We start from the raw sequence: 23209 nt of genomic DNA on the forward strand, positions 1-23209 counted from the left end.
AACTCTATTTCCTCCTCCTCCTCCTCTGTTCAGACACACCCTCCTCTTAAGTACATGGCTACTGCTTTCTATTGGTTGCAATCCATTCACTGTTCAGCCATATTTTACCCTGTTCTTTCTCCATCACTCACCTGTAACCTCAAGTCCCATCCCTCTCCATCCATGGTCTCTATTTTCAGCAGCTGTGTACTCAGGTACTGATCATTGCTTCCTTCTTGATTTTTTTTTAAAAAGAAGGATAAATGGCTGTATTTTATTACCCAAGAATATTACATTGGTGGCATGAAATAGAGACGTGTCTGAAGCTAAAGATCATAGTGTATTATGAGAGGATTTTAGAAAGTGTTATTCAACTATATATTGATTTAGTTGTTTATATAGTCAAGAGCCGCACACACATATTGAATTCTGCTATGATAACAGGATTCTAGGCTGCAGCTAAATGAGATGGCAAGAGGTCTATGATCTCTGGAGGAGAGGAGGGATTAATTATTTCCTTCATGCCATTTTTTTCTGATCCAGATCTCTCACTCTCTCTTGGTGTTCATAGATGGGTATCAATATGGTACCTATAGGTATTGGCTCACAGGGATAATTGCAGCTCCAGCAGAGATTTGGATCAGAAATCATGGTACATTGCCCTCAAGGGACATAGTTTCATAGTTAGGGATGTGTGTTTTTAATGTTGATGGTCTGATCAAGGATATCCTGCCAAAACATCTAGTTTGGCCATCATTGTTATTGTTGTTGTTGTTATTATTATTATTATTATTATTTTCATTTCTATACTGCCCAATAGCCAAAGCTCTCTGGGCAGTTAACAACAATTCGCAATACAGCAAACAAAATATTAACAACAGCAACAACAATTTAAACAACTAAGAACAATTTCAATAAAATACTAAACCCATTCAGACAGCTGGCATAAATGCTCCATCATATGCCATTAAATGCCTGGGAATAGAGGACAATCTTAACCTGGCACAGAGAAGGTGACAGTGTTGGTGCCAGGTGAGCCTCAGTGGGCAATCATTCCATAATCAGGGAGCCACCACTGAAAAAGCTCTCTCCCTTGTTGCCAACTTCCAAGCCTCCTTTGGACGTGGCACTCAGAGGAAGGTCTCAGATATCGATTGTAGTGTCAGGCAGGTTCATGTCAGGAGAGTCATTAGAGTTCTTTGAGCTTCTTGTAAGTCACAGTGTATCATATCCCTTCTTCACATACAGTTCCTTTGACAGAATTTAGGGAAGTATGAGAAATATGTTTCAGTTCCTTTTTTTAAAATCAGGATTTACCCAGTACACTCTTTCTGGACTGAACACAGGCTTGAATGCAATCTGTAGCTGAAGTCTGTACGTTTCCAGACTTGCAGTGTGATTCACAGTTGTTGTTTTTAAAAGTTCAACAGCAGGCATACATTTGAAAGATGTTCATGAAAAAATGTATTTCTTTCTTTTGAAAAATGCATACAAATATGCTTTATTCGGTAGGAGCAGAATGCATGTATTTCAAAGATGTGCACAACTGATGCATGTGGCCTTCAAGCTGCAGATTGTGCACATCTGCTTTCAGCAGTGGGGGACAGCTCCTTTGGCACTGGTGACTGCCATGTTGTTTTGTCCCAGAATGCCCCAGAATGTCCCAGAATGACATTCTGTCCAGGTTATTGGAGGTTAAGTAAATGGTGGCAAGCTAGGCTGCTGAAAGTGAAAGTAGTTGTGAAATAAGAAACCAGTTGCACAATAAAATCTCTCTCTCTCTCTCTCTCTCTCTCTCCCCCTTTGTGTGTGTGTATCAGAGAGAGAGAGAGAGAGAGGGGGAGGGAGGGAGGGAGGGAGGGAGAAGAAAAAGAAGAAGAAGAAGAAGAAGAAGAAGAAGAAGAAGAAGAAGAAGAAGAAGAGACTTTGCAAAAGCCATCAGCAAACTTCCTTTCATTGCATTCATCACACTCCAAATCTATGTACATTCCTGGTAAGATTTGAAAGGAAGCCATCCATTGTCAATCCTGGATCATGTAAATGTGAATCCAGTTGCTGTATTGTCTCAGATAAATTATTACCTTTGAAAGACCTATTTTACTAAAGAGAAATTCACTTACAAGTCTAAGAATACACACCTCTGATACAGTGGCCAGGGGGTGGGGGGTAAACGAGAGACCCTGCATGTGATTTAGAAACCACAGATCCGCAATCATGCCAAAGAAGCACAAGCAACCCATTTTAAAATATTTTAATTCTGATAGCTAAAACCTTTTTCACTTGGAATTATTTTCTATAGAGCAACTATCAAAATTGAAGACATCAGTAGAAAGAGAGAACCTCTGGATCCACAGACAATATTCTAACACCCATGGAGTTAATCTGGAATAATAATTTCATTATATACTCTGGATTTTTCTTTCTTTCTTTTGAAAAAGCAGCTCTTGCATATGCCACACTTCAAAGAATTCTTCCATCCTGAACATTCCTGAAACTATCACCTTGGCTCCAAGCATTTATCTGAAATCCCAACTGCATTGCCAAAAAAGGTGAAAGCGGAAACATTTAACAGTTTTAAAACCTACCTCTGTGAACACAAACACACACATGGAAAAGAGACTTAGAAGAAGTGAAATTTTGCTTGAGAATAAAAGGCAATCAAATCTGACTTCTTAAGAGATAACTGTAGTAATGCAAAACAGACATTTTCCTTCTTAATGCAAATTCAATACCTTTCGTTCAACTGATCCTAAGACCAGGCCTTTTCATTAAGGATTATCTGTCTCCTTTGCACAGACATTATTGAAGATTAATGTGTTTAATAAAAAAGCCACATGTAAGGATCAAACAAAGAATTGTGTTGCTAAGACAGGGCAACCAACTTCTTTTATGTGGAATAGCAATGTTTCCATGTGCTCCTAATCCAAAACAGGTGATTGCATTGTTTAACAGATAGCTGTTTGTTATATTGGAATGTGAGCTCAGAAAAGATGAGGCCTGCGTGCTTCCTGGCAAGTCAAGTGAGAGATTTACAGAGTTGCTTTCACCCCCACCCCAGGGCAAGATGTTGCTATGGAAAACAACAACAACAACAACAACAACAACAACAAGAACACCCTGAGAGGCAAGGTATTCCATTGTGAGCGGAGATGGGTCAAAGAAGAATCAGACAACAAGGCTTGGGTTGAAATTTGGGCCACATTTATTAAAATATCTGCAAAGGGGAACCTAGGACAGGCATCTTCTCGGGCAAAAGCACACCCAGCCTGAGCGGTGGCGTCGATCTCGCCCCTTCTGGGGGAGGTAGACCTTCCCCTGTCACCCCCTCCCGGTGCCGCACAACATCTGGGTGAGTGAGGAGGGTTGGTCTCCCAGGCAACCCTTATCCCGCACAACCCGTTCGGGGGGCCTCAGGCATCACCTGTCACCATAAGGTGCTTCTGCATGCACACCATCCCTAATCCCTTTCTGCTTTTGCCCATCCTAACCGCCACAGGAGTCACAAGCCTAGTGCTTGTGAACTCCCCCCACCTGCGCAGAAGGACTTCCCGCAGGCCCCTTTGCAGATCAGACAGAAATGTGCTATTCCCTACATTAGACAGGTGGACCGCGTCCTGCCTGTAATGCTCCCTCCTTGTCCAAAGAATTTCCTGTGGGTGGTGCATCCATCACCCTGTTCACATAGGCCATAAGCCATTTATCTGTTCACTTTCTGATACGCCCTGCCAATGGCAACGTCGTTCTGAGCCTTCCAATTGATCCAGGGAGCAGTGAGAATTGTAATGGCTACTTCTGGCCAGGTATGCCGAACCACCTGCATGTTAATCAAGGCTTGTTCGATCGGGTCCTTGCCTGGCTTACAGCCCAAGTCATTCCTTCCATCGTGCAGCACCTGGACCTGCAGAGGAAGACTGACCAAACCTTGGTGGAACAGGGTGAGGAGGGGGGGGGACTCCCACTGCATGTTCCATCTGCCAAGCCACTGGATCGTAGCATGTTGGGTAGCGGAAACTAAGATCCGAAGGCTGGTGTAGAACCATACGTGCAGCCCAAAACACCATACTGTGCCTGCATAAGAGAACCCGTACCAGCGTACGTCAAGTCCGACAGTCTGAGGAAGAAAATATAAGGGCAAGCAAAGGGAAAATTGCAACAGAAAGGAAGTGGTCAAATTGTGAGGGCCCTGCTGGAATGCTTCGAACTGCCATCATCCCACCACCATAACTTGCCTGTGAGAGACACCAGAAGTGGCTGCCTTGAGGACCACTCAATACCAAAGAGGGTTCCTATCGAAAATTACCTGGCCTAGCATGCTAGAACTGATGTGGTAGCGGCCCAACTGACATTTTGTTAATAGTGAACTGTCGGACTGACAAGACAAGGGTCCCTCCCAGACCCAGTATCCCAGTAAAACCTGTGATGACCCTGACGGGCATTAACCTCTGAATGGGTAGGTGGAGTACAGTGGGAAAGACCTGTACATCGTAGTATCTGAAGGCCCTTCTGGACAAACCAGATAAGGAACCCAAAACAACCCTGAAAATCCCAAGGGCCCCGAAGAGAGCCGTTAAGGCTGCAGTGTGGGACAGTGAAACGCCATATGGGGAGGGGCAAATGGAGGGCCATTATCTCAGAACCCAAGAAGGGAATCTGGAGAGAGAGGGTGCCCAGAATCTGCTAAAAGGTGGAGGCGGCCGTGCCACCACCTCATGGTGGATGCCTGGTACTGAAAGCTGACTTGGTGTCAGTAACTCCCCTTGTTGTGGCCAAGAAGACTAAAAAAAATGGCCAGCTTGCCCCTCCTGGCTCTAGCAGATATCCCCCTTATTCCTCAAAGAGATGCAGAATTGCAGCAAGGCTCTATAGGGAAGGGCCATGAGTCCTGACTGATGTTTGCTCCTAAGGCGTGGGACCGCATACCTGCCATAGGTAGCACCGGTACGTAGAGCTATGTAATTTAGGATAACATGTTCAGCTTCGGTATGCTGGTCCCATGTAGTCTTGCAAGGATGGGACCTAGTAACAGACACACCCATGAGGGTAAGGACCAGAACCTGTTGATCTGATTCCATGACAAAGCATTGGCAACTGGGTGTGCCAAAACCCAGCACATGGTGGGCCCATAACCAGATGTAGACACCCAGACACTGGGGCATGGAAGCTCTGCCCAGTGACATGATCCCCGATTTCTGTGGGATAGGGACTCAGTAACTCGCACAGTGGCCATGTTGTCGTACAAAGAGGGTTAACGACTTGGCTATGAGGTCGGCCCCAATGTGTACAGCTAGGTGAATGGGGAAGAACTCCAGAAGGCTGGTCCTGATGAATTCCGGTGGTGGCCCAACTCTCAGGCTGCTGCCCGGGGCACCACCAAACCAGCTGTTCGATTCTGAAACTCAGGGTACCAGCAGCACCCAAGAAGATCTGCGGGTTGGTGTTGAGGAGCAGCTCGCGCCACTGGGAGGAGATGCCATTAAAATCCCACAATATCGAAGCTGTACCCACATATCCAGACGCACAGCGGATGTGACCTTGGTCCGATGGTGCGGCCACTGCACTCCCTGCATTGTCGAACAGAGCTGGCACAGGAAGGCATGGCAAGGGACCACTACCCTACCGGGGAGATTGAAAAATTGCCCTACAACTTCATACAAGGGCCCCCAAGGGAGACCCTAGGGAGATGTAAAACCACTTGGAGTCGGCCTGAAGGCCAGAGATTTGTCTGGGGGGGGGGGAGAGAACATTGCCCAAGGGTATTAAACTTGATTCCACAGAATGTAATGCAGCATACAGGCCCATTGTCCTGTGGGCAAAAGTGACACCGAGGTCAAAAGGGAAGGGAACAAATGCTTTGATTAAGTGAAAACACTGCCCCCGCCGCTGGACTCCATGTAGCAACTTGCCCAGCAGGGACCAGGGGTCAGTCTCCCAGACCGAGACAACCATATCTTCGAAAGAGGTGTTTCGTACAGGGCACAGACACCCAGGGGTCTCATCATGAACGGGCTGGCCTACGGGAAAGAGAGGCTATGGATTAGCCTGGACTCCCAAAGGGATGTCATGGGGGGTAGCATTTTAAAAACCGAAGGAGCAGCACCCTTCTGACCAGGCTGGGGCCCAATGGAAGGGGCAGTAACCTGCTACAGGCTTCCCACAGTCTTGGCCCCCCCTAGGGGGGGACCCTGCCACCCCCGGGCTATTGGACAAGAGGTGGATGGGTGCTATCTGCTACCAAGGGAGTACACGTGACAGAAAATGGCAATGGTTTGGGAGCATGTGACCATGGGGCTGTACTCACAGCTCAGCATGCAGTGCTGAACCACTGGGCCCGCAATAGGTGGAGGCCACTGTCAGACCTATTGCCGCAATCCGGCAGGGAAGGAGACATAACTAGTAGCCCAAAGGCCCTGGTCTCTCAAGTCCCAGCACATAGAAGATTATTAGCGGCCCTTCCACGGAAGGCCTCAACATAAGTCAGCCATGCCACTCCTAAGGTGAAGGCCAATTGCAGAAGAAGCAGCCCAGATGGGCATTGCTCCTCTCATGGGATTAGCGAAAGGACCTAGCATTGCCACGTATGTGGGCATCTGGGCGTGTGGAGGTAGGGACAAGAGATCCTAAGTTAACCCTGCAGGACTCAGCCAGACACTAGCGAAAGGGGAGTGAAGTGGCTGGGGCCGCATGTTGCCCGGGAGTCATATGTAGGGGGTGTGGTTGTCTCACCCATATCCGAGGCAGCCATGCCAGGGTCCCTTGTAAGTAGGGGGGATGCTGCTGCTTGCGGTGCTGCTAACAGGATGCCCCAGGAGGGTGAACTGCCTCAAATGGTGGTGTGCCGCCTGGGAGACCCTGCGAAGACAGGGTGTAGCCTCAATGGTGTGCAGGCGCAATGGATTGGGGGCCGCAACGCCCTGGTCCCCAGCGGACAAGGTGAATGATGCTACTTGCATCGCTGCTGGTGGAGCTGCCTCAGGTGGGTGGGCTGCCTCCAGCGATGGTGTGCTGCCAAGGTGAGCCGGCGAAGAAGAGGTGGAGGTCGCAGTGGCGCCCAGACGCACTGCAGACAAGGTGGCTGGGCGATGCTTCTATGGCATCCAGATGCACTGAACCCACTGTGGCCATGTTCTGATCCCCAACCAGCAAAGAGGATGGCATTGCTTGGGTGACAGGGGATGAGGAAGTTGCAGGAGGAAAGAGCCCCTCTGGGGGCAGTGGGCTCTCGAGAATAGCCAGTGAAGAGGAGGTGGAAGCTCCAACGGCATCCAGACGTGCTGAAATAGAAAATAGCAGCATTGGGTCTGCTGTCGCGTCCTTTCAGATTGGACCGCCGTGGTTTTTTTAGGCCTGGCCAGGGGAGGGGGAGGGATTCCTGAGGAACGCTCAGCAGCCTCCAGGCGAGCAAGGATTAAGGACAGGACTGGGCCTGCCTCCACCTCAGACCAGGAGTTGGGCCCAGGCTGAGGTCTCTTGGAGGGGGGGCATGGGGCCCTACCCTTCCCCCTCCTTCCCCCATGGCCCCTCTTCGGGGTCATGATGTACGAAGGTGGAGTTCAGGGTCGGTGCTTGGTACAAGGCTGCCAGAGGCCTAGCAGCAGGGAAGATAAACAAGGACCTAGGTCCCAGTGCAATACTCCAACCACTACGTGGCCAATCCCTGTAAGCACAAATGCAGGCAGGGGTGTAAACCCACAGGAGGGGAGATCCTAGAGAGGGCTAACCAGCAGGACCTCATGTCAACCAAGGGAGCACCTATAGCTAGGGATGTCAGAGAATTCTGCCACGGATCTCAGTGAGAAAGAATGCCAGTGCATTTGGCCCCCTGAACTCCGTGGCGGAACGGCCTGCCACCCCCGCTGCCCCCCGCGGATCCCCCCCGGGACGAGACTTACCTGGGGCGGATGTTCCGGACGGTGGCGGCTCCAGCAGCGGCTTCGGCGGAGGCAGCGGCTGGTGTTCCGACTGGCTGCCACCACCGCCATTTGCAGTCTTTTTTTTCTTCTTCCCCCATTCGTGATAGGCTACGTAAAGACTTACGTAGCCTATCACGTCTGGGTTAAAAAAGGAAAAAAAAACGCGTACGCAAATGGCGGCAGCTACGACCGCCATTTGTGTTCCCTATTTTTGGTTGTCTTAGTCTACATAAATATTTATGTAGACTAAGATGGCGAAACTAAGGGGGAACGCAAATAGCGTAGTGGATGCTATTTGCGTTCCCCCTTATTTTCGCCGTCTTAGTCTACGTAAATATTTACATAGACTAACACCGTGAAAATAAAGGGGAACGCAAATAGTGTCTGCTACGCTATTTGCGTTCCCCCTTAGTTTCGCTGTCTTAGTCTACGTAAATATTTACGTAGACTAAGACAACCAAAAATAGGGAATGCAAATGGTGGCGACCGTAGCCGCCACCATTTGGGTATGTGTTTGTTTTTTTTTTAACTCAGACGTGAAAGGCTACGTAAGTCTTTACGTAGCCTATCATGGCTGAATACAGGGACGCAAACGGCGGCGGCTACAGCTGCCGCCATTTGCATCCCTGCTAGCCAGCGGCCAGATGTCCGGTTGCTGGCAGAGCTGGCTGGCGGCTCTGTGGAATTCCCACGGAGCGAAGCAAGCCGGCCAGGATTCCAGGGGGAGGGACGGAGCACCTCCCCTGCCCCAGCGGAACCTGGCAGAGCCAAGTAAGGGGGGTTTCGTACATCCCTACCTATAGCCCCTTACTGTAGGGCGGAGGCAGGCCGAGGGTCTGAGTGGGCCAAATGCTTGGCAAGCGCAGGCAAGTCACTGCCCACCACCCTTAGGTAGGGCAACACCAAGGATGAACGGCCAGTAGGACTGCCAGATATGAATGGGGGGGGGGTAGAGATGGCAAGCACAGAGCGCGTTGCATGGGAAAAGGTATTGCATTATATATATTCATTATTTATTATTATTTATTATTTATTGCATTTATATACCGCCCGTTTACCTCTTGCAAGGAGCCCAAGGCAGCTTACATTATCCTCCTCCTCTCCAATTTCACACCAACCACCCTGTGAGGTAGGTTGGGCTAAGAGTCTGTGACTGGCCCAAAGTCACTCAGTGTGCTTCCATGGCCGCGTGCGGACTAGAACCGGGATCACCCGGCCCCCAGTCCAATACACTCACCACTACACCACACTGGGTCTCGATTGCTGAAATGCTGATGCCCCTACAGCAGTTAGAACATCTGCTGAAAGGAGCAGGGCCATGCACCATGGCAGCCAGCGGGCGGGGAGGTGAGGAGCGCACGAGCTGCCAAGGGAGGGCCGGTGCACCCGACAGTGCAGCAACAGGGCTGTGCATCCCGGCGAGCCGGAGGCGAGGGGCGGGCGCACCGCAGCAGCGAGCGCCGGTGCCCCCGGAGCCGCAGCCAGACCCAGTGAGAGACCGCGCCTCCCAGCGAGCTGGAGGCGGGGGGTTCATGTGCTGCAGCCCATGAGCATCGGCGCCCCTGGAGGCGCAGCAAGCACCAGCGAGAGGGCTGCTCCCCCCAGCGAGTAGGAGGCGAGGGGCATGCGTACCGCAGCAGCGGGTGCCAGTGCCCTCGGAGCCGCGACCAGACCCAGGGCGGGGCCGCGCCTCCCGGCAAGCTTGAGGCAGGGGGCGCACATGCCACAGCCACAAGTGTCGGTGCCCCCGGAGGCACAGCAAGCGCCAGAGAAAGGGCCACCCGCCCGGCAATCCAGAGGCGAGGGGCGCACACGCCGCAGCTGCGAGCGCCAGTGCATGCAGCGCAGCAGCGAGGCTGGCACCCACGAGGCACGGCAGCCGCCGGCAGGAAAAAGTCGCATCCCCCAATGAGCCAAGAGGCAAAGGGCATGTGCGCCACTGAAGCGAGCACCAGAGCCCCCAGAGGTGCGGCGAGCACCGGCGGCACCAGGACAGGCCACAGGCATGCCGGCTGCAATCTCAGTGGGAACAATGGACGGTTCTGCTGAAAGCCAGGAGTCGGTCGTTGCTTCCAGGTAGGGTTGGCGGAGAATTTCTCCCCGAAACTTTGGGGGGCCGAGCGCCAATGTGTTCGGCCCCCAGAACAAGTTTTGGGGAGAAATTCTCCACCCCCCCGCCCCACCCCCGGGATGGGACTTACCTTTCCCGAATGTCCCTCCTGGCGGCGGGTCCCAGCGGCAGATCGTCGGGTCTTCATCACGGGCGGGGGCGGCAGCCGATCTTTTGACCGGCTGCCGCCGCCGCCATTCCAATAAAACTAAAAAAAAAACCCGCCCCCATGATAGGCTACGTGACGATTAACGTAGCCTATCACAGCTAGATTTGCAAAGTCAGCCATGATAGGCTACGTAAATCGTCACGTAGCCTATCACGGGTGACTTTAAAAAAAAAAAAGCGCGTACGGATAATGGCGGCCCCCATAGGGAGCCGCCATTCGCGTTCCTTATTTGGTCGCTGTAGTCTACATAAAGATTACGTAGACTACGGCGAAAATAAGGGCAACACTATTTGCGTTGCCCTTATTTTTGCCGTAGTCTACGTAAAGATTTACATAGACTACAGCGACCAAATAAGGAACGCGAATGGCGGCTCCCTATGGGGGCCGCCATTTGCGTACGCGCTTTTTTTTTTTTTAAAGTCACCCGTGATAGGCTACGTGACGATGTACGTAGCCTACCATGGCTGACTTTGCAGATCTAGCCGTGATAGGCTACGTTAATCGTCACGTAGCCTATCACGGGGGCATTTTTTTTTTTTTTACTTCTTATTTCGCAGCCGGGCGAGGCGAGGCACCTCCTCCCCAGCCTGAATTTCAGCCGGGCGTGGTGGGAAGCCTCCCCCCCGGCCTGAATTTCGGCTGGGCGAGGCAGGAAGCCTCCCCTCCTGGCCTGAACCTCGGGGGGAGAGCAGCAAAGCACCTCCCCCCCACCCCGAAAAGCTGCGAGACCAGGTAAGTGGGTTTCATGCACCCCTACTTCCAGGTCAGTCTCTCAAGCCGCGAGAGCGAGAGAGCTGGCTTGGAGGGGGCGCAGAGCTTAAGAGGGCTCTGCCGACTCCTCCCCTGCTTGGTGGTCCCATAGGGGGGGCACCCATTAGGCAGCAGCCACCTCTTCTCACCCCACCCACCCGCAACGTCCCCCCCCCTTTTGCCAGACAAGCTGGAGCCGGGGTTAGGGCACTTCTGTTGCCATAACGGTCCATTAAGAACGATGCACACTTATCCGAAATCCAGTTTTCTTCCAGACTGTGCTATTCATGCAGAAGACATTTTTCTGCTATTTACACTTCAGATTTTCCTCTTTGATTTGATGAAGAATAATTAAGGAAAATGAAAACAGCATTTTTTGTTTGCTTGCTTGTTGAGCTGAATGCATAAAGGTGCCAGATAATACATTATCCCTTCAATATAAAATCTCAAATCATCTATCCATCCATCCATCCATCTATCTATCTATCTATCTATCTATCTATCTATCTATCTATCTATTCTATGTTCTATCATCTATCTATAGATATAGATAGATATTCAAGATCTAAAAGTGCAGAAGAATGTCATAGGAACAAGCTGGTTGCCTGGAGTGACATTTAAAAAATATATATATAGAGAGAGAGAAAGCTGGGGTACAAAATCGTGTGTGTGTGTGTGTGTGTATGTGTAAAGTCTTACACAGCTTGGGACCACAATACCTGATGGAGCGCCTCTCCCGACATGAACCTACCTGTATACTATGCTCAACATCGAAGGTCCTCCTCCGGCTGCCTACTCTGAGGGAAGCTCAGGAGATGGTGACAAGGGAGAGGGCCTTCTCGGTGATAGCCCCCAAATTGTGGTATGATCTCCCCGACAAGGCTCACCTGGCTCCAACATTGTTTTCTTTTCAGAGCCAGGTTAAGACCTTTCTCTTCTCCCAGGCTTTTGGCAGCATATGATAAGTTTTAATTGATCCTGGAATGACATATGGACGGTTATGGTTGTCTGCTTTGAGATTGCTTGTTGAAGTTGTTTTAGGTATATGTTCTTGTACATTGTTCTGTTCATGTGTTTTTTATGGAATTGGCTTTTAAAATCTGTATATTGTATGTTTAAATGTTTTAATCTTTGTAAACTGCCCAGAGAGCTTTGGCTATTGGGTGATATAGAAATGTAATAACTAAATAACTAACTACAGAAAGAAAGAACAACACAACAAACCCTTCTCCTTCCAAGTAGAAAACCAACACTTTTGGAAAAAAACTTTATAATAACTTTCTCTGATATGTTCTTTTTTACCTGCAGGGTGCTTTTTACACAAGTGTGTGGGTGGCATACAAGATGTATGTGGAAGTCCAGTTTGCATACTTCTCCCCCTTCATTACGGGGGGGGGGGGATTGTGCTTGGTGGAAGCTATGCTAATATAGCACATCTGATTTGCATGTACTCAAATTAGCACAGCCTTGCCACCAGACTTCCTGTGATGATCTTGTCCATTACAATGCTCACCGTGAATTCATGACATAACTTTGTGCATCGTGATGAAAATTCTGCCTCCCAAACATAATCACCTAATTGATTTTACTCCCTCTCTACCCTGAGTAGTTCTAAGTAAGGCATAAAAACACCCATTACTAAGAAAAATGGCATAAAGCTATAATGATTCCCATTACCGTCTATTTCTTAGTCTGTCCTGTGAAGTACAGTGGAAGCAAACCTAATTAAATCTTATTTTATGAGTAACAGATAAGAAAGAAGAGAGTGGCAGAGAGAATAGGTAAGAACTTAGTGGTACAAAATAGGCTTTGCTAGCCTGGAGAGGCAGTGAAGTGAAGTATTACCTAGTCCCATAGGCAGAGAAGCAGCGAGTACCTGACAGTCAGAGGGCTACAATCACAGCACCTGGAACAAGAAAGCAAAGCTGAACAAGGGCCCAGCACAACAACTAATTGGTTGCTGTCCAAAATGCTTTCCAAGTAGAAGGGCCCATCTGCTGGGTATTCACAGCAATGGCATAAAGACAAGGCTTCTGGAAGGGTGACTGTTTTGACCTGGACTGATGATCTCAGTATCGTGAAGCATATTAAATATGGATGTCAGAGAATTCCGCGACAGATCTCGGTGAGGCTAAATGCCAGCGCATTTGGCCCCCCGAAAACCGTCGTGGAACGAAAACCCCCGCTCCCCACCCCACGAAAGGCGTGCGGGACGAAGTGCCCGCCGCTCCCACCCCACGAAAGGCATGTGAAACGGAGCACTTACCTGCTCCAGTCCACGCTGCTGTGCGAATGGCGGCCGTCCTGAGGCCGCCATTCGCTTCCTCCTTCTTCAGCTGTGATAGGCTACGTAAATACTTAACGTAGCCTATCATAGCTAATGCAGGGACATCATTTGTGTCCCTGGGGAGGCTGTGGTAGGCTATGTAAGTATTTACGTAGCCTATCACAGCAGGCGGGGGGGGGGAAACCCCAGCATACGTAAATGGCGGTAGCCACTGGGTACACTGGGTTTTTTCCCCCCCTGCCGTGATAGGCTACGTAAATATTTACATAGCCTATCATGGCAAGGGGAAAAAAACCCAGTGTACGCAAATGGCGGCAGCTACCACCGTTTGCGTACACTGGGGTTTTCCCCCTGCCATGATAGGCTATGTAAATATTTTCATAGCCTATTACGGCTCACTACAGGGACGCAAATTATGGCGGCTACGACAGCCGCCATTTGCATCCCTGCAGGGCTGCCCAGCAGCCAGTTGTCCGGCTGCAGGCGGCCGGAGCTGGCCGGCAGCTCCATGGCTTGGCCGCGGAGCAGAGCCGGCCAGCCAGGATTCTGGGGGGAGGCACAGAGGGCCTCCCCCCTGGCGAAGAGTACTGGGGGAGGGACAGAGCGCCTCCTCCCACCTGCGGAAACTGGCGGAGCCAGGTAAGCGGGGTTTCGTACACCCCTAATATTAAAAGAAAACAAACAAACAAAAATGAGCACACAAAATGGATGTATGCTCCAGTTCTGAGATGTTTCCTTGATAGAGCCAAGCCAAAATAAATAAATAAACAAACAAATAAAAAAATCACATTTTTTTTTCCATTTGGAAGCAAAAACTCTGGGGTTGGGGAGGACCATAAAATCTCCCTGCTGCATACCTTTGTCACTGTTGTCACCTCCTGGTTTTTTGGCCCAGGTGATGGCAGGGATTGTGCTCCTGGGAATCCAAGCTGTTGACAGGTGACATTTCCCCTATCACAAGTCCCAGAGTGAAGACAGAAAACATTGCTCTCACTTTGATTTGGATTCCTGATGATATCACATCAGGACATGTTGTCAACATGAAGCAATCAGAGTGAAGAAAATGCTTTCTGCCCTCAATCTGGTGCCTTGTGTGTGTGTGTGTGTGGGGGGGGAGTGTCACTTGCCAGCAACTGGGAATGTAACTTGGAGCGTGATCACTGATGGTAAGTTCGCCCCACACTTCCCCTAAATTGATTTGAGCATTATATATTAAGCCAAGAGCAGGTCTTGGAAACCTGCTGAGAATATTCTCATAGGAAGTTTTTATATGGAATAAAACCTTTGGTCCATTCTGCTCTCACGGGTGCAAAACCTGTGGCCCATGGGTCACATATAGGCCCACAAGCCCTTAACTATAGCCCTCACAGGTGCTCTGACCTCCCCTCACACTGCTGAATTCCACCTCCCATGGTTTTCTCACAGCAATGGGGGAAGACAATTCTGTGTCAGGATCACAGGATGGAGAGAAGGCACCCCACTCCCTCCCCCAGTGATCTTCATACAGATCGCTCTTTATCTGCTGCGAAAGCAACCTATATGAGAAGTCCCCAGTTCCTGAGCCAGTATCACATGAAGCCCTCAGGGAAGAAAAGATTGTGCACGCCTGGTCTGTATTGACTATCAGTGGCTCTCCAGGGTCTCAGGCAGGAGTTTATTTCAGTCCTACCTGGAATTGGCAGGGATTGGACTGGGGACCTTTTTGTATGCAAAGCTTGTCCTCTGTCATTGAGCTGTAGGGCTTCTTCACATGGAGCTTTTATCCTGCAATTGAGATTGGTTACTCATGGAAGTTTACAGGCCCTTTAGTTGACGTCATCAATCTTCAGGGCGTCTCCTGCGCTAAATGACCTTTATTCCATTTGTTAAAAGATCCGAGATAATGAGCTGTCAAATTACAGTGCTTGAGTTCCCCTTCAGTTCCCTTGTAAAAAGAGGAAAACCCACAATAAGAGGAGCTAGACCACAGCACCATCTAGTGGCTGTATAGTGAAACATATGGAAGACTCAGATAAGGGGGGGAAAGGGGAGAAGGAAGCATGTGTAAAGGAAGTCTGTCATGATCCTGCATTTAAAATGGAAGCAGTAATTCCATTATGGTTTCAGTCGGAACAACCAGAACTCTGAAGGAGCTATCTGAGCTGCTGAACCCATTTCGGTCATGGTCATGGCAGGGATGGGTATCAGGGGTGGGGGCCAGTGATGGGGATGCGGGGGTGGTCTAGAGGGAACTTGGTTAGGGGCTCCAGGCTGGGGGGCAGTTGGGGGGGGTCATACCTAGGTCTCTACAGTGAGGCTCATGGCCAATCTAACTGGTAGGGTGGAAATGGGGGGCACTGGAGGAGGACCCAAGGGTACCGATTTTGCCATTCACAAGCGTATTGCTTGTGTATGCTACACTGTGTATTGCTACACTGTTCAACGCCCAGGCCCCCTCCTAGACATTTTCAGAATAACAACACAGAGAAAGCAGTTTGCAGCGGACCACTTATTGAAAGCAACACACGGGAAACTAAGGCAGCAGGCAATTAAAGTCAATGACTACAAGAGAGTGAGTGAGTTTGGGTTTCATAATCACAGCATACTAAGTTCACAGAAACAACAGAGAGAAGGCGTATTTCTGTCTGTCTGTCTGACTGACTGACTGACTGACTGTCTTTCTTTCTTCTTCATGTTAAGTGGCTTAAGAAAACACAGCCCAGTTTATCTGGAGTGTGTCACAACACAGAGAAAGGCATTTGTAGACAAGCCCATTTCTCTAAGATTTAAATGAAAGGGGGATGGAAGACCAGGAAACCCATTTCACACACAGGCAAACTGAGGTAGCAGATAATTAAGAGCCAATAACTAAAATGAGAGAGTTTGGTTTACATAATAATCCCAGGTTTGTTTGTTTGTTTGTTTGTTTGTTTGTTTCAAGTGTGGTCCAGCAATCATTAAGCAGGAGGAATTTAGCCAGGAACATGTATTAATTTGTAGCACTAAAAGGAAAGAAACCCATTTCTCACACAAGTGCACATACTTCCATGGGAGTAGGATCCACTGAATTCAGTGAGATGTACTTCTGACTGGATCTACTGTATATATCCCATCGTTGAAAAGCACTTGTTGGCACACACAAGCAAATAATGACCATGTGCTTTCTATCTCAATCATCATCATAATCCTAAGCTGCAGCACCATGAACTGAAAAAAAAAAAAAAGGATTTATATTAAGGATAGAATCCACCCACACCAAGCATTATATACAAACACACACATACACATACATACATACACACGTGTAAAAATTTATCAGATTGCAAATTCCTCCTCCCACACACGCACACACAAAGCCCAAATACATTGCTACACAGCGTGGCAGTACGGACTTAAATGCATTCCCCTAACTCCTTTTTATTCACTCACAACCTCATAGAAACAAACAAACAATTTGACTCAACCACCCTTCTGCCGGGCAGGACACAGCCCCTTTAAGTCCCTCTCCCTGCCTTGATTAATTGACATGGACCAAGCGGATCTGCCATGGGCCTCCAGAGGGTGCCTTTAAATTAGGGATGTCAGAGAATTTCTCCAAGAATCTCAGGGAGGCTGAATGCCAGTGCATTCGGCCCCCCGAAATTGGTGGAGAAATGGTCTGCCCCCCGCCCCCCCCAGGACGGGACTTACCTTGGGCGAATCCTCCTGGCGGCGGCGGCGGCGGCTCCAGCAGTGGTTCGGCAGCGGTTCGGCGGCGGCAGCGGTGGCGGCCAGTCTTCTGACCGGCTGCCGCCACTGCCATTTCCAACTAAAAACAAACAAACAAACAAACGTGATAGGCTACGTAAAGATTTACGTAGCCTATCACGGCTAGATTTCTAAAAAAACACTGTGATAGAACACCGTAAAAATAGATAAAAAACACCGTAAACATTTACGTAGCCTCTCACGGCTGACTTAAAAAAAAAAAAAGTGCGTACACAAATGGCGGCGCCCATGGGCACCACCATTTGCATTCCTTATTTTGGCATGTGTAGTCTACGTAAAGATTTACGTAGACTACGGCGAAAATAAGGGCAATGCTATTTGCGTTGACCTTATTTTCGCCGTAGTCTACGTAAATGTTTACATAGACTACACATGCCAAAATAAGGAACACAAATAGCGGCGCCCCTGGGCGCCGCCATTTGCATATGCACTTTTTTTTTTTTTTTACAGTCAGCCATGATAGGCTATGTAAACATTTACGTAGCCTATCACGGCTGACTGCAGGGACGCAAATGGCGGTGGCTACGGCCGCCGCCATTTGCATCCCGGCAGGAGATGCGGTTTCGTGGCCGGAGGGACAGGGCGCCTCCCCCCCGCCAGAATTTTGGTGGGGAGGGATGGGGCACCTCCCCCCCACCCAGAATTTCAGAGTAATGTGCAAGTAATGAGCAAACTGAGTAATGTGTGGAACTTGGGGCAGGACCAGTTGGAATACTCCTGATCCCACCTCCATGCATTGACTGCACCCATTTTTAGAACATCTGCAATAACACTGTATCAATATATTCCACAGATCTGTTTTTGGCCATTCACATGGGCTGTGCAGGATGGGAGAGCAAAATGCACCCAAAGATTGGCAGGGAGGGGGTAAAATTTCCCTAACGTTTTTGGAGTGGTTGTTGTGGTGGAATACCTTATGCGTTGTTGTTGTTTTGCACTTTAAGGTGCTGGCTGCCAACCCACCACCACAATCTTCTCCCTGCTGTATGGGGGTGGGGGTGGCCTATGTTTAAACAAGGTGGCCAAGGAGGGGAGGTTCGTCTTCTTTTTAAGCTTTAAAAGAACCATCATGACAACGCTCTCTCTGAGTTACCACAGTGATCTCTGCTTCCTCCCCACAACTTCCAGGCCCCAAACCCAAAGGACCCATGAGATCTAGACCCATACTGGCAGAAAAGAAGAGCAGAGCATTTTAGAGCCTTGGGGTGAACTGCTGTGACAAATGTCTTTGAAGCTTTAAAAAGAAATGGGAAAAGCAGGAATTCAGGAGCTAATGCTTGTTAAGTTAAGAAAGAACACTTTGTCTTGGCTACTTCATCAAGGGAAAAAAAATGAATATAAACCATCACAAGCTAGAAAACTCTGGGAAAATTTTGAGCACAGGAAAAGAAGCAAAATCCTTCAGCATTTTCACAGAGGGGAGATAGTCCTAAGAAAATGTAGGGTTATTTTGGGGACAACGCTAACCTGCACAGGGTAGTGATGAAAGCAGTTGAAATGTGGAATTATTAACCCACCAACCTTCTGCACAGTAAGCTTTTTCCAGTTTTGTGAAATCATCCTGACATATACATACTAATGGTATTCAGTAAGACTGCGCTCCAAGCCTCTCATCTTATGTTATTACCTTATAGCCCAAAAAAGAAAAGAAAAGAAAAAAGCAGCAGCTTAGTAATGCAATGTTTAACATTGCATGAAAACTACAGCCTCTATACAAGATATGCCCTTTTGTGCAAATAATTAGAGGATTAATGCTGCTCTGGTATAAAGGCCAGATATTTGCAATGTGTAGGTAGTGTAAGTCATACACCATAAGCCTTTGAAGACAATAAAAACAGTCATTTTTGAAAATCAAGCAAACAGGAAACCCATAATTTTCTGTAGTCAGGTCATGCACCATTTTGGCATTCAAAATCTCAATGGTTAAGGAACACACAGCTTGGCCCATTTGTGATGATATGCAGCTTATTCTGCAAGCCAAGATTATTTATGTGTGGAACTTGTACGGAGTACCACCTTGCCAAGTTCTGCTAAAAACTACAAAAAGGAAGAAAAACTAATTATGTGATACTTGTTGATCTGTGTCTCTCTTTGATAGAAGTAATGTATGGAGATGGCATTGGTTCAACATCCTTATTGCAAGCAGATTTAGTTTTTCTTTTTCTTTAAAAAATACTACTATTTACCATTGTTTCTGAACAGCTGCAGTGGGAGGTATATGACTGTTCTCCCAGCAATAGCCTATACTTAACCAAAATTGTTGCTAATTAGGGTGTTTCATTCTGATGTAGGTCACAGCAATGGTTGCAAGTGGAACACTTAAGCACTTTGTATAAAAAGTGTTCCCCCCCCTTACAAAAAACCTCTCACCCTTTCCTTATTTTCTTCAAGATGGTTTACTTGTTTAGAGAAAAGTATGCAATATCAGCATCCTAGGACTGAACCACTTCAGATCAGAATGCAATTGACAAATTATATGATTGTCTCCACCCCTCCTCTCCTAAAAAAGCCCTACTCTATAGAAAACTACATGGTCAAGGTGAACAGAGAAGCTTTAGTTTAGTTTTCTTCCTGACATTCTAGTTTTCTGTGTGTAGAGAGAACACACAGAATTTCTCTCTTGCATCCTGAAGTGATACAATCTTAGGAGAGCTGTACCTCATACTTTTGGGGGGCGGGGTCATTGTGGCTTTTGTCACAGACAGTTTTGCAGAATTGATGTAGTGGTCTAAAGATGTATTATACAAATCCTGGAAGCAAAATAAATAAAATTGTAGGAATATTTCCTTTAAATTGCCTGAGGTCACACAACCTGAAATGTAAAGGATTTTCTTGTACTTCTTGTACTTCAAGGAGCAAGCCCTTCAAATTAGAGCTGAGTCAACATTTCTCAGAAGACATATTTCTGAGAAAAGTTCTCAGATTGTTGTTTTTCTCTCCCCCTGGAAAATGGCCACTCCATAATTTTATTCAAGTATACTCCTCTCTCTCTCTCTCTCTCTCTCCCTCTCTCTCATTCTGTGAGTGTGTGTGTGTGTGTGTGTGTGGTGGTTCCCAGGCCCCTTCCAACCCTACTATTCTATGATACTATTCTATGATTCTATGACACTGAAGGGATTCTTGACCACAATAGTAGATATGATGGTCACCTGAATTAAATTCGTCCATGCCTGTCCATTTTAGTTCGCTGATTCCCAAGATGTCGATGTTCAATCTTCCCATCTCATGTTTGACCACCTCCAGCTTACCTTGATTCATTGATCTGACATTCCAGGTTCCTAAACAATATTGTTCTTTACAACATCGGATTTTCTTTTCACCACCAGACACATCCACAGCTGAGTGTCCTTTTGGGTTTGGCCCAGCCGCTTCACTCTTTCTGGCGCTTCTTGGAAATACCCTCTGCTCTTCCCCAGTAGTATATTGGACACCTTCTGCCCTGAAGGGCTCATCTTCCGGCGTCATCTCTTTTAGCCTTGTGATATGTTCCATGGGGTTTTCTTGGCAAGAATAGTGGAGTGGGTTGCCATTTCCTTCTCCAGTGGACCACATCTTGTCAGAACTCTCTGCCATGACCTGTCCATCTTGGGTGGCCCTGCACGGCATAGCTTATGGCTTCACTGAGTTACACAAGCCCCTTTGCCACAACAAGGCAGTGATCCATGAAGGGGCAAGATTGAACATTGACATCTTGGGAATCAGCGAACTAAAATGGACAGGCATGGGCGAATTTAATTCAGGTGACCAACATATCTACTACTGTGGGCAAGAATCCATTAGAAGAAATGGAGTAGCACTCATAGTCAACAAAAGGGTGGGAAAAGCAGTACTGGGGTACAATCTTAAAAATGATAGAATGATCTCAGTACGAATCCAAGGCAAACCATTCAACATCACAGTAATTCAAGTCTATGCCCCAACCACTGATGCTGAAGAAGCTGAGGTTGATCGCTTCTATGAAGACCTACAACACCTTCTAGAACTAACACCAAAAAAAGATGTCCTCTTCATCATAGGGGATTGGAATGCTAAAGTAGGAAGTCAAGAAATCACCAGGATAACAGGCAGGCATGGCCTTGGTGTACAAAATGAAGCAGGACAAAGGCTAATAGAGTTTTGCCAAGAGAATACGCTGATCATAGCAAACACTCTTTTCCAACAGCACAAGAGATGACTCTACACATGGACATCACCAGATGGTCAATATCGAAATCAGATTGATTATGTCCTTTGCAGCCAAAGATGGAGAAGCTCCATACAGTCAGTAAAAACAAGACCTGGAGCTAACTGTGGCTCAGATCATGAGCTGATTCTTGCAAAATTTTGGCTGAAATTGAAGAACGTAGGGAAAACCACTAAACCATTCAGGTATGACCTCAATCATATCCCTGATGAATATACAGTGGAGGTGAGGAATAGATTTCAGGGATTAGACCTGATAGACAGAGTGCCTGAGGAACTATGGATGAAGGTCCGTAACATTGTTCAGGAGGCAGCAACTAAATCCATCCCAAAGAAAAAGAAATGCAAGAAAGCCAAGTGGCTGTCTGATGAGGCTTTACAAGTAGCTAAGGAAAGAAGGGAAGCGAAAAGCAAGGGAGAAAGGGGAAGATATACCCAACTGCATGCAGAGTTCCAGAGAATAGCAAGGAGAGACAAGAAGGCCTTCTGAAATGAACAATGCAAAGAAATCAAGGAAAACAACAGAATGGGAAAGACTAGAGATCTCTTCAAGAAAATCGGAGATCTCAAGGGAACGTTTTGTGCAAAGACAGGCATGATAAAGGACAAAGAAGGCAGGGACCTAACAGAAGCAGATGAGATTAAGAAGTGGTGGCAAGAATACACAGAAGAACTATACAGGAAAGAACTGAATGACCCTGATAGCCATGATAGTGTGGTAACTGAACTTGAGCCGGACATCCTCGAGAGTGAAGTCAAGTGGGCCTTAGGAAGCATTAGTAACAACAAAGCTAGCAGAGTTGACAGTCTTCCAGCTGAGCTATTTAAAATCCTAAAAGATGATGCTGTTAAAGTGCTGCATTCAATATGCCAACAAAGTTGGAACACTCAACAATGGCCACAAGACTGGAAAAGGTCAGTTTACATTCCAATTCCAAAGAAGGGCAACGCCAAAGAGTGTTCAAACTACCGCACAATTGCACTCATTTCACATGCCAGCAAGGTGATGCTCAAAATCCTACAAGCTAGGCTTCAGCAGTATGCAAACCGAGAACTACCGGAAGTACAAGCTGGGTTTCGAAGAGGCAGAGGAACTAGAGATCAAATCGCCAACATTCGCTGGATCATGGAGAAAGCAAGAGAATTCCAGAAAAACGTCTATTTCTGCTTCATTGACTATGCTAAAGCCTTCCATTGTGTGGATCACAACAAACTGTGGCAAATTCTGAAAGAGAGGGGAGTCCCAGACCACCTTACCTGTCTCCTGAGAAACCTATACGAAGGTCAAGAGGCATCAGTAAGTACCAGACATGAAACAACTGAGTGGTTCAAAATTGGGAAAGGAGTACGACAAGGCTGCATATTGTCACCCTGCTTATTTAACTTATATGCAGAGTACATCATGAGAAATGCCGGGTTGGATGAATCAGAGGTTGGAATTAAGATTGCTGGGAGAATTATCAACAACCTCCGATATGCAGATGATACCACCCTAATGGCAGAAAGAGAAGAGGATCTCAAGAGCCTCTTGTTGAGGGTGAAAGAGGAGAGTGCAAAAGCTGGTTTGAAACTCAACATTAAAAAAACTAAGATCATGGCATCTGGCCCTATCACTTCCTGGCATATAGAAGGGGAAGAAATGGAAGCAGTGACAGATTTTAGTTTCTTGGGCTCCAAGATCACCGCAGACAGTGACTGTAGCCATGAAATTAAAAGACGCTTGCTCCTTGGGAGGAAAGCTATGGCCAACCTAGACAGCATAGTAAGAAGCAGAGACATCACCTTGCCGACAAAGGTCGGTCTAATCAAAGCTATGGTTTTCCCAGTAGTAATGTATGGCTGTGAGAGCTGGACTATAAGGAAGGCTGAGCGCCGAAGAATTGATGCTTTCGAACTGTGGTGCTGGAGAAGACTCTTACGAGTCCCCTGGACTGCAAAGAGGTCAAATCAGTCCATCCTAAAGGAAATCAACCCTGAGTGCTCATTGGAAGGACAGATACTGAAGCTGAAGCTCAAATATTTTGGCCACCTAATGCGAAGAGAAAACTCTCTGGAAAAGACCCTGATGCTGGGAA

At 47.7% G+C, this 23209-nt stretch overlaps 1 long non-coding RNA gene across 1 annotated transcript in view; it reads right to left on the reverse strand.

The window, feature by feature from the left end:
- Positions 1-15674: 15674 nt before the first annotated feature.
- The window catches only part of LOC146338996 (uncharacterized), a 57263-nt gene continuing 49728 nt past the window's right edge, over positions 15675-23209 (reverse strand). Inside the window, exons 2-3 of the long non-coding RNA XR_014784737.1 lie at positions 16875-16992; positions 15675-16391 (exon numbers count right to left, since the gene is read on the reverse strand). This is a non-coding gene — a long non-coding RNA (uncharacterized LOC146338996). The remainder of the gene's footprint in view (positions 16392-16874; positions 16993-23209) is intronic.

The sequence above is a fragment of the Heloderma suspectum genome, chromosome 8, assembly GCF_057233095.1.
Source record: "Heloderma suspectum isolate Gila_16-S chromosome 8, 16-S_ref, whole genome shotgun sequence".
In the NCBI taxonomy this organism is placed as follows: domain Eukaryota; kingdom Metazoa; phylum Chordata; class Lepidosauria; order Squamata; family Helodermatidae; genus Heloderma; species Heloderma suspectum.